Genomic DNA, 12,159 nt, shown 5'->3' with positions numbered 1-12,159 from the left:
CTTGCAAGCTGCCACATTTAATCGACTGTAAATTAAGGCAGGGGTTCCCAAACTGTGGGACGCATATCCCTGGGGGTAGGCAAGACATCTCGGGGGGGGGGGGGAGGGGGGAGGTGGTACATGCAGAAGAAATTGTGTAATGGTGGATTTAATTTGCATTATAACAGCAACTGGCATTTAAAAGGTTAAAAATATAAAAATTCATGCTGGGAGGGCTACCTGGGCAGCTGGTAAACCTGGAAGGGAGTACGCAATAAGAAAAAGTTTGGGAACCTCTGAATTAAGGCATATCCAGCATTAGAGTGCCCTCCTCCTACAGAGGTCCCTCAGAAAGAAAGCAACAAGGAATGTGTGTGTTCAACACGGTATATAGTTAGCACTTAATACACACATGTGAATTGGCCTATGACTAAGATAAGCACAAATGGGAGAGAAAGAAAGAAGAGAAAGAAAGAGCGAACTGAAAGGGACTTTTTGCCTTAGGAGGTTTTATCTTTATAGGTCTCCAGCTTGGCAAATGCAAGGTAAATGCTTCTACATGACCACCCAGACAAGTCTCTTAGTCTAATCCCAAACATAATCTGGTAACTCCAGGAAGCAGAACTCCCATACTCTAGCATAGAGTCCACCACTCTTGATTTACGATACTGGAGCTTTCAGTGGCAAATCCTAAGAACCACAAAGTACAATGAATGGTAAGACTACGATTACAAATTAAAAATGGGGCTTGCAACAGTTGCCTTGCCTGCCATCAGAAACTAAATGCTATTGGAACGAAGGCTCTCGCCACGCTGGAATCAGGTGATGCAGAGACAGCATGACCAAACATACCCAAACTAGCATTACAGGGGCGGCTCAACCCTTGGTCTGAGAGCCAGATCAGGCCCCCAGGACTGGACTCCCACAAGTCTGAGGAACTCTGCAGGCTATGGCCCTGTGCACTAGATCAGGCCCACCTGGCCCCATGCCACTCACCTGGCCCTGTGGGGCCGAAACATGGAGCGCTACTGGTTTAAAATCACTCAGGTAACGATGCAGTGGCACGGGCATCAACATGGGCTGTAAAACACAGGCACATACATGCTCCAGTGGCTTCACTGCTAAAGCTACCAGAGCTAACTAAATTACAGCTAATGAGGCCAGGCCGACAAACGCAGCAAAATCGCACCTCCTGCCTGCAGGAAGACCAACCCTGTGAACTGCATTGTGTCTCTGGGTATCGAGCCTAACGAGGCTTTACAGGCACTGGAAAAACCAACTGCTGCTCCCAGGGGAGGTGCACCCTTGTGTTGAATTCAAGTTCAATTTTTAGAACAGCAAATGTCGCCTGGCAGCCTCCCAACACCGTTTGCTTGGAATATGTATTCCAAGTTTATAATCCTGCATAATATCCTTTCTGCAACTGTTGTTTCTCATTAATGCATGTACAGTACATGCCTTCTCAGCAGAGGAGAGAATTCCTCTCCCGGAGACAGCATGCCCACAAGGAAAACATTCCAGGGGGAGAGCACATTCTTCGTGACCACTCACTGGAGTAATCCCACTTAAGGAGACAGCAGCAGTTTAGAAAGCTGCAGCCCATCCCTGCCGCTCAAGCTGTTTTGCTGGAAGACTTGCCCCAGGAGACTGTGAGCTGCAAGAGTTTTGATCAGATATGCAGAATTCCTCAGGGACACTCCATGAGAAGGAGGAAGGGTTTTTTCAGCGTTTTAGTTCATACTCCTTATCTCAAGGTCACTTCCCATCTCTTCCCTAACACACTGCCTTTAGGTTAATAAGACAGTCTTAGACCTAATCAAGTCAGGGTTTTCGGGGTGCTTCAAAAGAATAAAAGAAATTCTCCTAGGGCTTGCAGTCCTCTAAAAGGTATATTGTTTCCTTGTGTTACAGGACACAGTGGGAGCTGAGTTTTAGTTCTTGCTTCCAACTAGGGTACAATATCATACCAGAAAAAGAGAGATTACAGCCATAAACAGGCAAGCTTCTTTGGGTAGATGTGAAATCTTTTATTAGACCAGTGGAGTAGCTGGGAAATAGCTTTTTGCAAGCTTTCAGGCATAAATCACCCTTCTTCAGGCACGGTGAGTCTCTGCTGTTCTGAGATCTCCAAGAAATGAAAGAAGCCATAAAGAGTCATTCTTGTTTTCACATCGAGCAACTGGATGGGACAGTCACATTGGAGAACTTGCCTCTCAAATCAATAATTTATACATTTGTATTTTCTGTCAATAGAGGAAAGAAAGCAGGCACATATAAAAGATTCTTTTTCCAAGTAGCTCAGATGGATCATTGATAGAATCTGCATAGCGTGACAAAAACCACAGTGAAGATAAGGCCTGGTTAGGGGCTTCAGTTTTGATTTCCAACAACCAGTTCATATGCAAACAGTCAGTGGGAGACTACCTTTTGAAAGCAGAAGTAACCACCAAAGGGGTCTCTGGCCCTTTCTGGCCAAGGAAACAACCACAGTAGCTTCCAATGAGGCTATGGTGAAAACCATCTCATCATCTATACATACCAAGTTCATGATGGAGGTCAAGACTCTTAAATATACTTACTGTAATCACAATAATCCAACACAAAGGCCTTACATGCCTCCCTGCATACTTACTTATCCATCTCCCTACAGGTATGGGAACACTTGGCCATTTTTATTTCATTTTTCTACGTTAAGACTTTCCTTGCTCACTGCACCCTTCCCTGCCTACTTCATATTTCTAATGAAATTTCTTCTCTCCCCACCTCATCTCTTGCTACATACTCTGTGTCAAATATGTTCTTGCTAAAAGAAAAGAAAAAAGAAAAGAAAAAGGATAAACTATGCATATAATAAGCATCGCTTGATCTTTTAGAATTTCAGAAATTGTCTAATATATAAAAGTGCACTGGTCCGCATCAGATCGGCACCAATAACAGGTAAATTAACACTATTAGCAATCGGCTTTTTTTGGCCAATAATGTCATTGATAAATGCTGTGTGCATACACGCAGCCACAGCACGCATGTGGCCAGGAATGCCACCCAACAGCTTGGAGAGCAGTGTCCAGCTGCTAAGTCTTTGGGGGGCAGATCAAGGCCCCCATGGTGAGGGAGGGAGTGGGGCAGGCACTAGTCAGCCAGGGCAGTGAATGTGACCCCGAGGCAGAGTGCAGGGCAGAGCTGTGGTGCCTGCAGTGCAGGCAGGTCATCCAGGGGGCATCTCCCCGCAGCTGCACGCACCCTCAGGCTCTCTCCTCCCCGATTTGTGCACAGGGTGAGTGACCTGCAGCAGTGGCGGCGCTGGGAGGGGTGGCTACGGGGGGTGGGGGTTGCCATAGCTCCACAACCCCCCTACTGCCTCTGTCACCTGCCCTACCCCCACCCTCCATAAGTGCAGCCCCATCTCTGGGAAGAGGCCAGCACAGTCTCTGGGCCACAAGCCCACAGCAGGCAGCCCACCCTCACCCTGCACACAAAACCAGGGAGGCACATGCCCCCCATTCCACCCCCGGGGGTGTACGCAGCAGCAGTGAGCCACCCCCCTCCCCATCAACACCCCCATATGAGCTGCCTACAGCTCTGCCCTGCAAACCCGGGTCTCATTCACTGCCCAGCAGCTGCCGCAGTCCCTGCACCACGGGGGCCTCTCTCTGCTTCATGTCCATGCCCCTTCCCCCCCACAGACTTAATGGCAGGAGGCTGCTTTCCAAGTTGCCAGGATGCATTCCTGTAAAGCAGCTACTGGACCAGTATTGGCCAATATGACTAGTTAGTAATTGGCTATTGGGATCAGCCAATAACATCTTTATCGGTGCACCCCAAGTCTAATACCTTCCACTTGAAGGAGGATATTCTCTAGCATTCCTCAATGCTTGAGAACAATTCACATGGAGAAAAGCATTTTTGTCACTCCTCTGCCTCCTTTAGCTGATGAGCGCCTTGAAGCAAAGACTTGACACTAGTCCAGGCATGCTCAACCTCCAGCCTGTGGGCCAGCTGCAGCTTGCAGAGCCATGTCATCTGGGCTGTGGGTCTCCTCACAGGTCTGGAAACTTTGCAGTCAGTAAGCAATAGCAGTGTTAATTGCTGCTCTCCCAATTCCAAATTCCTGGACCCACAGGGAAGCCCTACATGTCAGATGACAGCCTGGTGTGCTAGATCATACTGGACACAGGTGAGAGGCTGAGCCAATGTGCCAGATTACAACCGCAGGCACATCCTACACTAGACCCAGCATGCGAACTAACGGCGTGCCCGAATCATGGGGCCAAATAAGTTGAGAACCACTGATTTAGTCTAACTCACCTGTGTTCTAGCCGCTCATAGTGCTGAAGTAAGATGAGCAATGTTATTTAAACAGAGTAACAGATATTTTATAGTGCTTGTTGTACATTATGTATGCCAACTGCAAGCTCAGGTACACCTGCACAAAAACCTCTAGGTCATGGAGGTATATAAATATTTCACTGTTTGCAAAACCAGTTCAAGCTTTTATGATCTGCTATTAAATGTACATGATGTAATATAACCTGCTGAACAGAAGATTGATTAAAAAAACAAAAACAACCCAATATCAAATGCAATCAAAATGAAATTTTACTTTCCATGTACTCTTAAGTCATTTTCTTAAAAGGCAAAGTTGACTTTCATGATGATTTCCTACTAAATATAACTTTTACATTAATTCTGCAAATTCCTGGTTAGCAGAAGTGCCAATGCATCTAGGCACATCTCCTTTAATGTTATACATCTTAATATTCATTTATCCAGATCTTCTTTCTATTTTAGAAAAAATGATGAACAATGCCTTTTCTAATTACTAAATCATTTACTTGCAATTTGTGTTAAGCTGTATTCAGATGGACCTGGAATTCATTAAATTATACCCAACACGATCACAAAACATTTATTGAAACAGTTTGAATAAATGTTAGTGAATTGAACCAATTGTTCAAGCCTTTAGAACTCCTGGATCTCATCCTCTTGGACTTCATCTTCATTGACAGATTGAAGACCTACACAAGCTTTCCTGATTTTAACTGCCAACTGTTTTCTCAACCTTGAATGATCTAATCAGAACCGAAAGAAAGAAAATATTTTCTCCATCTGCAAAATATGTTCTCCAAAGCATTTTTAGCAGTTTAACAAGACTAGTTCCGGACATTTGGCTAGAAACTGCCTCCAATTCAGCAGTTAGACTCCAAAAAAAGTAAGTTTGGTAGCAATCACTTATATTAAACTAGTTTAAGATTTAATATATGTTGCCAGCATAAAGAGATTAAAAAAAATAAGAAGAATCATGTGTCCAATTTAAATTTGGAAAGAGCCTAGTTATTAAATAAAATTTAATTTTCAAAAGTTACTGAATTTTAATCCAACCCAGACACAAGGCTATTAAGACCCATATGTGAAAGTTGTTATGCAGATATGAGGATTAACAGCCTCATCTCTCTCTCATCCTAAACATCTGAGAAATAAGTAATTGTCTATAAACTGGTGTAACTTCATATTTGTGAGAGTTTAACAAACAACTTTAAATTACATTTCAGAGGGCAAAACTAAAACTCCACAATCATGTTTCAAGGGCTGCTGTAGAAAGTCAGTTCAGCGACTCCAAACTACTCTCACAAAGCAGCACCCAGCATACCACTAAAACCAGTCAGACTGGCTAAAGAAAGTATCCCTTGTTCAGGCATAAGTGGCCTGCGCTCAAGAAATCAAACCACTTAAGTCTCCTGCACCTATCTTCTGATGCACCTTGGGTCTTTACCCAAAGATAGGTACAATACAATTTAAAGATTGGCTGGAGTAATAAGGCTATTAAGTCTCAACGAAGCAAGCCACGACAAGAGCGTACGTTAATCTTAGATTGAACAGGAAACTGCCCGATAGACCAGTGGCATTTTGAGTGTCAGAATGCCTGAAATTGGCAACGCTAAATTGTAAGTTGCCTCTAAACTAAAGAATTCTCTTTCCTCAGCACGCCGAATATCTGTTTTGCATGCATTCAAATGAGACCTGCAGTTCCTGTGTCTCAACATACATCAGAACGCATTTCCTACCGAGCTGCTCAGTAAAATGGTAGCTCTCGATAGGTAGCAGTATTCAGAATTATAAAGATCCTCCCATGCTCTTAAGATCCCACAACACATCGTTCATTAATTTCAGTTTATTAAAGGCACTCTAAGCAGCTCTCAACTCTCCTTTAGAAGAACAGCTATGTACATTATAAAGGGGGGGACACACTCCACCCTACAGTGCTTTTAAAAGAAAGATGAATCTTTTATCCTACGTGTACAGCTAGAGGAAACACAAAGCTCATGGGAATTCATGGAGTAATGGGCAGAGTACGCAAGTCCATATTATATGTTACCTCTCTTCATCCAACATTAATGCATGTACACTGCCTGTCCACACGGCAAATTCAAACTAACCTGGACATACTAATCCAAAATATTGTTTCCAACTTTGTGTACTTAGACAATGAAGATGACAGGGTATGAAGCATAAATAACCATCTCCTGATATAACTGATAATTACATTAATCCTTGTGTCATTAATGAAAAGTTACTAAGCCTGTTGTTTCTCTTTAAGGATGCTCAAGAAAGCAGTGTGCTGCCTGCAATAGTAACAGTTTAACAAGGAGGGACTGAAAGCAGGGACCTTGGGTGCGCAGCAGAAGGAATCTGGGAAGGCATCAACTCAGGCATGGAGAGGCCGCCAGTATTCTACGAAAGCTACATGAAACAAATGTTGAAAAGATTACTGTTTTGGGAACTCAGCGCAATTTCCCAGACACTAAAAGAAAGTCTGCATGAAAGGAAGAAGCCATAATTAAACGTGGACCAGAAATTAACACAATCCTGGAGTTAACGTACTCCACTTGCCAGGACAAATCCGGCTGCAATAACGTCCAGGGGCTGCATTTGTATTGCTGTCTCAGGGCACACTATTTGAACCAAGTTAGTTGTTTCCACGTGCTTTTGCATCAGAAAACTGAATCAGTCCCACTGGCTGGTGTGCTAAGACTGAAAAATACTTGTGATGCAAAGTCACCCCAAAAATCACCATGCAGCTAAATTGATTGCTAACACAAAACAATGTTGCCGCAGGCAATCCTGCGCTCTTATAGTTTTGTCCTAAACCACAAGACGTTACCAAGATGGCACGTGAGGCATGACAAATTTCCCTAAAACTTAGCATGCGTTGCAACAGTCTGTACATACATTTTTACACTGGAAACAAATATCAAGTAAACAGAGCCTAAATATCTTGTTCCTAGAAGCCAGAGATAGTCCTCAAATGTTATCTAGCATCTTTTCTTATTAAGTACTGCAAGTACAATGAATAACGTATGCAGTCCTACAGTCAGTCACAATATGCAAGCCGCTTTTGAGGAGGTTCATATCAGTGTGAAGCCCTTGAAATTAACTTAAACTGTTAGTGAGCTTGTCCGTGTTTTCTGATAACCTGAAGCTGAATTTCTGCCTTGCAGAAATGTTACTTCTTCATTCTAATAAATCCTAGATTAACTATAAGAGTGCCTGTACCTCCAATGGGTCCATTGTCTGATCTCACCCTATTAAGGGTAGAGATTCCTCGGTGACATAACCCTGAACAAGACGCAGAGGGGGAAAAGATTAACTAGGCTCCCAATATCGAACAGTCCAACATAATTTGTTGGAGTCAGAAGTGGACAGATTAGATGCAGCGGGATCAAGAGAAATTATCCCCACTTCTTTCTCTTCTAGCTATTTTTGGTATTTCCAGTCATGAACCAGACACCTCCTCTAGTTTACATTTCAATCTACTGTAGACCCTATGGCAGCTTCAAATCTCACTTTTTTTTCCAACCACAAAACGTACATCCGCTTTGTGGGTACAGCTCAGAAGAGAACTAGCCTGCGAGCTTCTAGCGTGAAGTGTTTCCAGCCAAACCAATAAGGTGAGTGCTTCATGCGCTTAGGCTGCTCATTGCAGCATTCACAGTAGGCCCCAGCAATCAGATGCCAAGTATTTGCATTATCCACTACGCCTGACTGCTCTGAACAGATTTGAACACCTGCAGCTTCCGACTACGCTGAGCACATTAGACACACTTTCAACTCCAGACAAATACTAGAGCTGCCACCTGTCTCAGAGTTTGAGCACTAAACAGTCAGCCACTGGCTTTTTTTCCTTAAATAACACCAGCCAAACTAACTCTTAAGATGGCGCATAAATGACTCTGTCTGAAATATGGAGCCCTCCCCAAAATGACACTGCGGACAAATCATTTCTTGGCGTTTTCATTAGTTAAATAATGCTGCTTTATCATTTAAGTTTAGATACAACACTGCATTCTCTTGCACTCATTTGAGGATAGGCAATTGGTGCAATTTCTGACTGTTTCTCCCTCTTGTCCTAAGGAATAAAAATGTTAAACTGGCAAGGATCTAGGCTTTTTTAGAGGACTGACTTGAGACAGGAAGTGAGCAAAAGATTACTCCTACTGACAAGCTACACAATACTGCTGTAATAAGCAGTCAGATCCTTTGAAGCAAGAGAAAAAAAATCATCATCAGTCATCCTGTTTATAATGAATAGGTGCGTGTTGTGTGGCCAGGCAAATTTAAGCATGACTCCTCTTCTCTAGAAAACTTCAATATCATCAGCTCCTAGCAAGATGTCAAGGAAGATGACATGCTACACAAAAAACAGAACTTTGTACTGGCCATGCCTAGTCTGAAGGGCGCAGACATTTCATAGATGTTAATCTGGCATCTATACTCAATTGCCATTTGCTACTCTACACCTGCCTTCACAGAAGTACTGTAAGTTAACCAAGTCCATCCTAAGACAGAAGAAAGATTTTTCTGTGTGCAGCACCAACCTTCGACTATGCACAGCATTACTTGACGGATTACTTCAAGCAGGCACCAGGGACAGAAACGCAATTATAGACAGCTTCAGGAGATGAGAAACTTGACAGAATGAAAAGCAAGTTGTACTGCCACTTCCAAAGCAATTTATAGACAGTTTCATGTGGCAAGATGGCAGATAGCGCCCTGTGCCTACTAGGGCCCTCTCAGTTATCCTGAACTTCAAGGCTCTTAAATACTAAAAGAGCCCCATTCACCTGTACTTATTAGCTCCTTCTCCTCCACCCAAAGTTGCCTTAAATGCTTCTGCCAAGTGGGGCGCTTAATCTCATTTTATCCATATACCACATTCAAGTGCTATTGCTCTAGACAGGGAGGGTAAGCTGATACAGGTCTGCACCAAGGGTTACAGCTTTCACTAGCACGACCAAGGTAAGTGAACTTAGTCACCAGGTAGCTTGTGACTAAGTTAGAAAGCACCTTTACAGAGCCAGCAACTATTTATCTTGCTGTTACCTTTGTCACTACTTCTGAGAAAACGTATTTAAAGAGACCAGTGCTCATGAGGCATGTTTCAAGTTTACAATTACGGCTCATTAAGCTTCCACACCTTTAAGCAAATGAGCCTGTATGTTTTACCACAGAAGGGCAGGGGCATCACGACCTGTGGGCTTGGCCCTTTTCAATGATAAGATGTTCAGCTTTCCAGCACAAATCATGCGTTACTGCATGCAATGACTTCAACAAGCTGTTCAGGTACAGTGCTACTCGAAAGAGCCTAGGCTCTGTCCCCCACTGCCTCTAATGAGGCACGGCTCAGGAAGTTGGGACAAGGGAAAGAAAAGCTTGAGGAGAAGGCAGTGCAGATAAAGCACAAAGATCATTCAGCAAGGGAAGACATACCAAGAAGAGAAAAGCTCAGCAGCCACTGAGACAGCTGCCTCTGGACCAACATATCAAAACTGCAGTGTGTTATAAAGAATGTGGCATTACTTTAAGGGTGGTATCTTTTATTGGACTAACTAATGTCGCTGGGATACAGTTATAGACAAGCTTTCAAAATGCAAGACTTTCTTCCTCAGGTGACCCAAGGAAGAATGTCTTGCATTCGAAAGCTTATCTAAGTCTTCTTGGTTAACAGGTGACTCATCTAACTCCTGTCTAACAGATGACCTGAAGAAAAATGTCTTGCATTCAAAAGCTTGTTTAACTCAATCCCAGCTACATAAATTGGTCCAATTAAAAAATAAAATAAAATAAAAATGACCCTAAGAAACCCTCACCTCTCACCTAAATACTGGACCATCACAGCTACAACATCCCTCTTATACTCATTGCTTTAAGGCTTATTCAAGCAGTGTCCAGGCAGATGAGAACTCCCAATTAACGACATGCTGGGTACAAACCCACCACCCACTGGGGCTGGGAAGCTCCTCAACTTTCTTCTCATCTGTGGGGGCAGGCTGGTAACAAGGCTGTGAGAAGCTAGACTCTTCTTGCATCTGCTGGAGCAGCAGCGGTGGATGAAAGCCCAGGATCTGCCAGATTTTGCACTGCAAGCTTCATCTTGCCCCGTCACTCCCTTCCCTCCGCCCCGCTCGCTCTCTCTTTCCTGGCTCAACGATACAGAATAAACTGAATGAGGAAGTCAAGATCTGAGGGCGGAAGCCAAGCCCATTGCAATGTCTGTTGCAGGATTGTTGGCCTGTGACTCAAGCTGGAACCCTGACAGCTGCCAAACGGGCCTTTTTTTCACCCCTTCCCCCCTTTAGCCCCCCCCCATTACTTCCAAGAAGAGGGGCAACAGGCAGGGCTGGGGCACAGCTAAGGGACCAGCAGCTCCTTTGCACCAGTAGCTGGACACCTTCAAAGCAGGGGGGCTCCATCACATGGGCAGCTGCCTGCTCCCTCCTCGCCTGGTCCTGGGAGCCCAGCCTGACTGCAGCCTGCTTGGCTAGGGAGGACACAAGGAGGAGCCGCCCCTGGATGCACTTGAAAGGGAAAAAAGGGAAGTCACAAGGAGGGATCAGACCGCCTAAGTATGCAATCCCAACAAAGCCTGCCCCGGGCCCTGCACCCAGAGGAGGGCAGAGGGCACCAGGCAGTAGCAGCGTGGCTCCGGAGGAAATCAAACGGCGCCCGTCCGCCTCAACCGCAGCCCGCCACGGCCTGCGCCAACCATAAAAATCAATAAAAGGGGTCGCGTGTTTCCGGGGCCCGCCCGCCCGCGAGTCACCTGAGTCCGGCGATCGGCAGGGGAAAGCCGCGGCGGCGGCTGCTTCTAGCCAGGGAGCGACTCGTCCTCAGTGCCGGCGCCTCGCACAGACTCCCAGCGCCCACCCGCCTGCCTCGCACACACCGGCACTGCGAGGTTTCAAGCCGGGTGGAGCCGCCGCGGCCCGAGAAACACGCCCCACCCATTCCCCTCGCGACAGCCAATGAGAGCGCCCGTTGTCCCCCACCGCAGCCAATCAGACCGGGCAGGGGGAGGCACTCGCTTTTTGTAGCCCGCCCAACCCCGGTTTGGCCTGGCTCCGCCCTTTTCCTTCGCAGATTAACAGGCAGAGCAGCCAATGGGGGGCGGAGAACCTAGCAGGGGTAGTTCCGGGAGAGGGGGAGCTACGCCTCACGCGGGGGGAGAGAGAGCAAGTGCGACCTGCCCCACAATGCCCCGCGCGGGCCCTGCCCTGGGCAGGCCGGGGGCTGCTTCCCCAGCCGAAGGGGCTAGTTCAGGGTGCAGCCTCCTGCCCTACCCCTTAGCCTTGGGCAGCCACACGCCCAGCGCTTTGCAAGTACCCCAAGTCCTATGAAATACGAACTTTCATTTCTGCCCAGAATTTTTACACACTTTCCGCTGATGCCTGATGAAAGGTGTTTGTGCCTAAAAGCTTGCAATTAAAGATTTAAAAAAAAAATTTTTTTTTGCAAAAATCTTGTTGGTCTAATAAAATATATCACCTCTGTCCACAAGCCTTGGTTAGGCAGCATCTAACTCACCAGCTCTGTCCAGCTCAGCTGGGAGATTTCATAGTCATAGAAAATGAGGGTTGGAAGGGACCTCGGGGGTATCTAGTCCAACCCCCTGCTCAAAGCAGGACCAGCCCCCAACTGGATCATCCCAGCCCAGGCTTCGTCTAGCTGGGTCTTGAAAACCTCCAAGGGTGGAGAGACTCTACAACCTCTCTGGTTAACCAGTGTTTTACTAACCTCCTAGTGATAAAATTCTTCCCAATATCTAACCTAAATTTCCTTTGGTGCAACTTGAGACCATTGTTCCTTGTTCTGTCACCTGCCACCACTGAGAACAGGCTCTATTCT

The 12,159-nt window shown here is 45.6% G+C and overlaps 1 protein-coding gene across 1 annotated transcript in view; it reads right to left on the bottom strand.

Annotated features, from left to right (window-relative positions):
* Positions 1-11,238, bottom strand: part of MYH9 (myosin heavy chain 9) — a 90,613-nt gene extending 79,375 nt beyond the window's left edge. The window contains exon 1 of the mRNA XM_090043112.1: positions 11,078-11,238. The gene's annotated coding sequence lies outside the window, so the exon portion shown is untranslated. The remainder of the gene's footprint in view (positions 1-11,077) is intronic.
* Between the last annotated feature and the right edge of the window lie 921 nt (positions 11,239-12,159).

The sequence above is a fragment of the Crocodylus siamensis genome, chromosome 4 (genome assembly GCF_052110815.1).
Source record: "Crocodylus siamensis isolate JL-2025a chromosome 4, ASM5211081v1, whole genome shotgun sequence".
NCBI classification, from domain to species: domain Eukaryota; kingdom Metazoa; phylum Chordata; order Crocodylia; family Crocodylidae; genus Crocodylus; species Crocodylus siamensis.
Note: the sequence above shows the minus strand (reverse complement) of the source record. Positions and strands in the feature narration are given on the sequence as shown.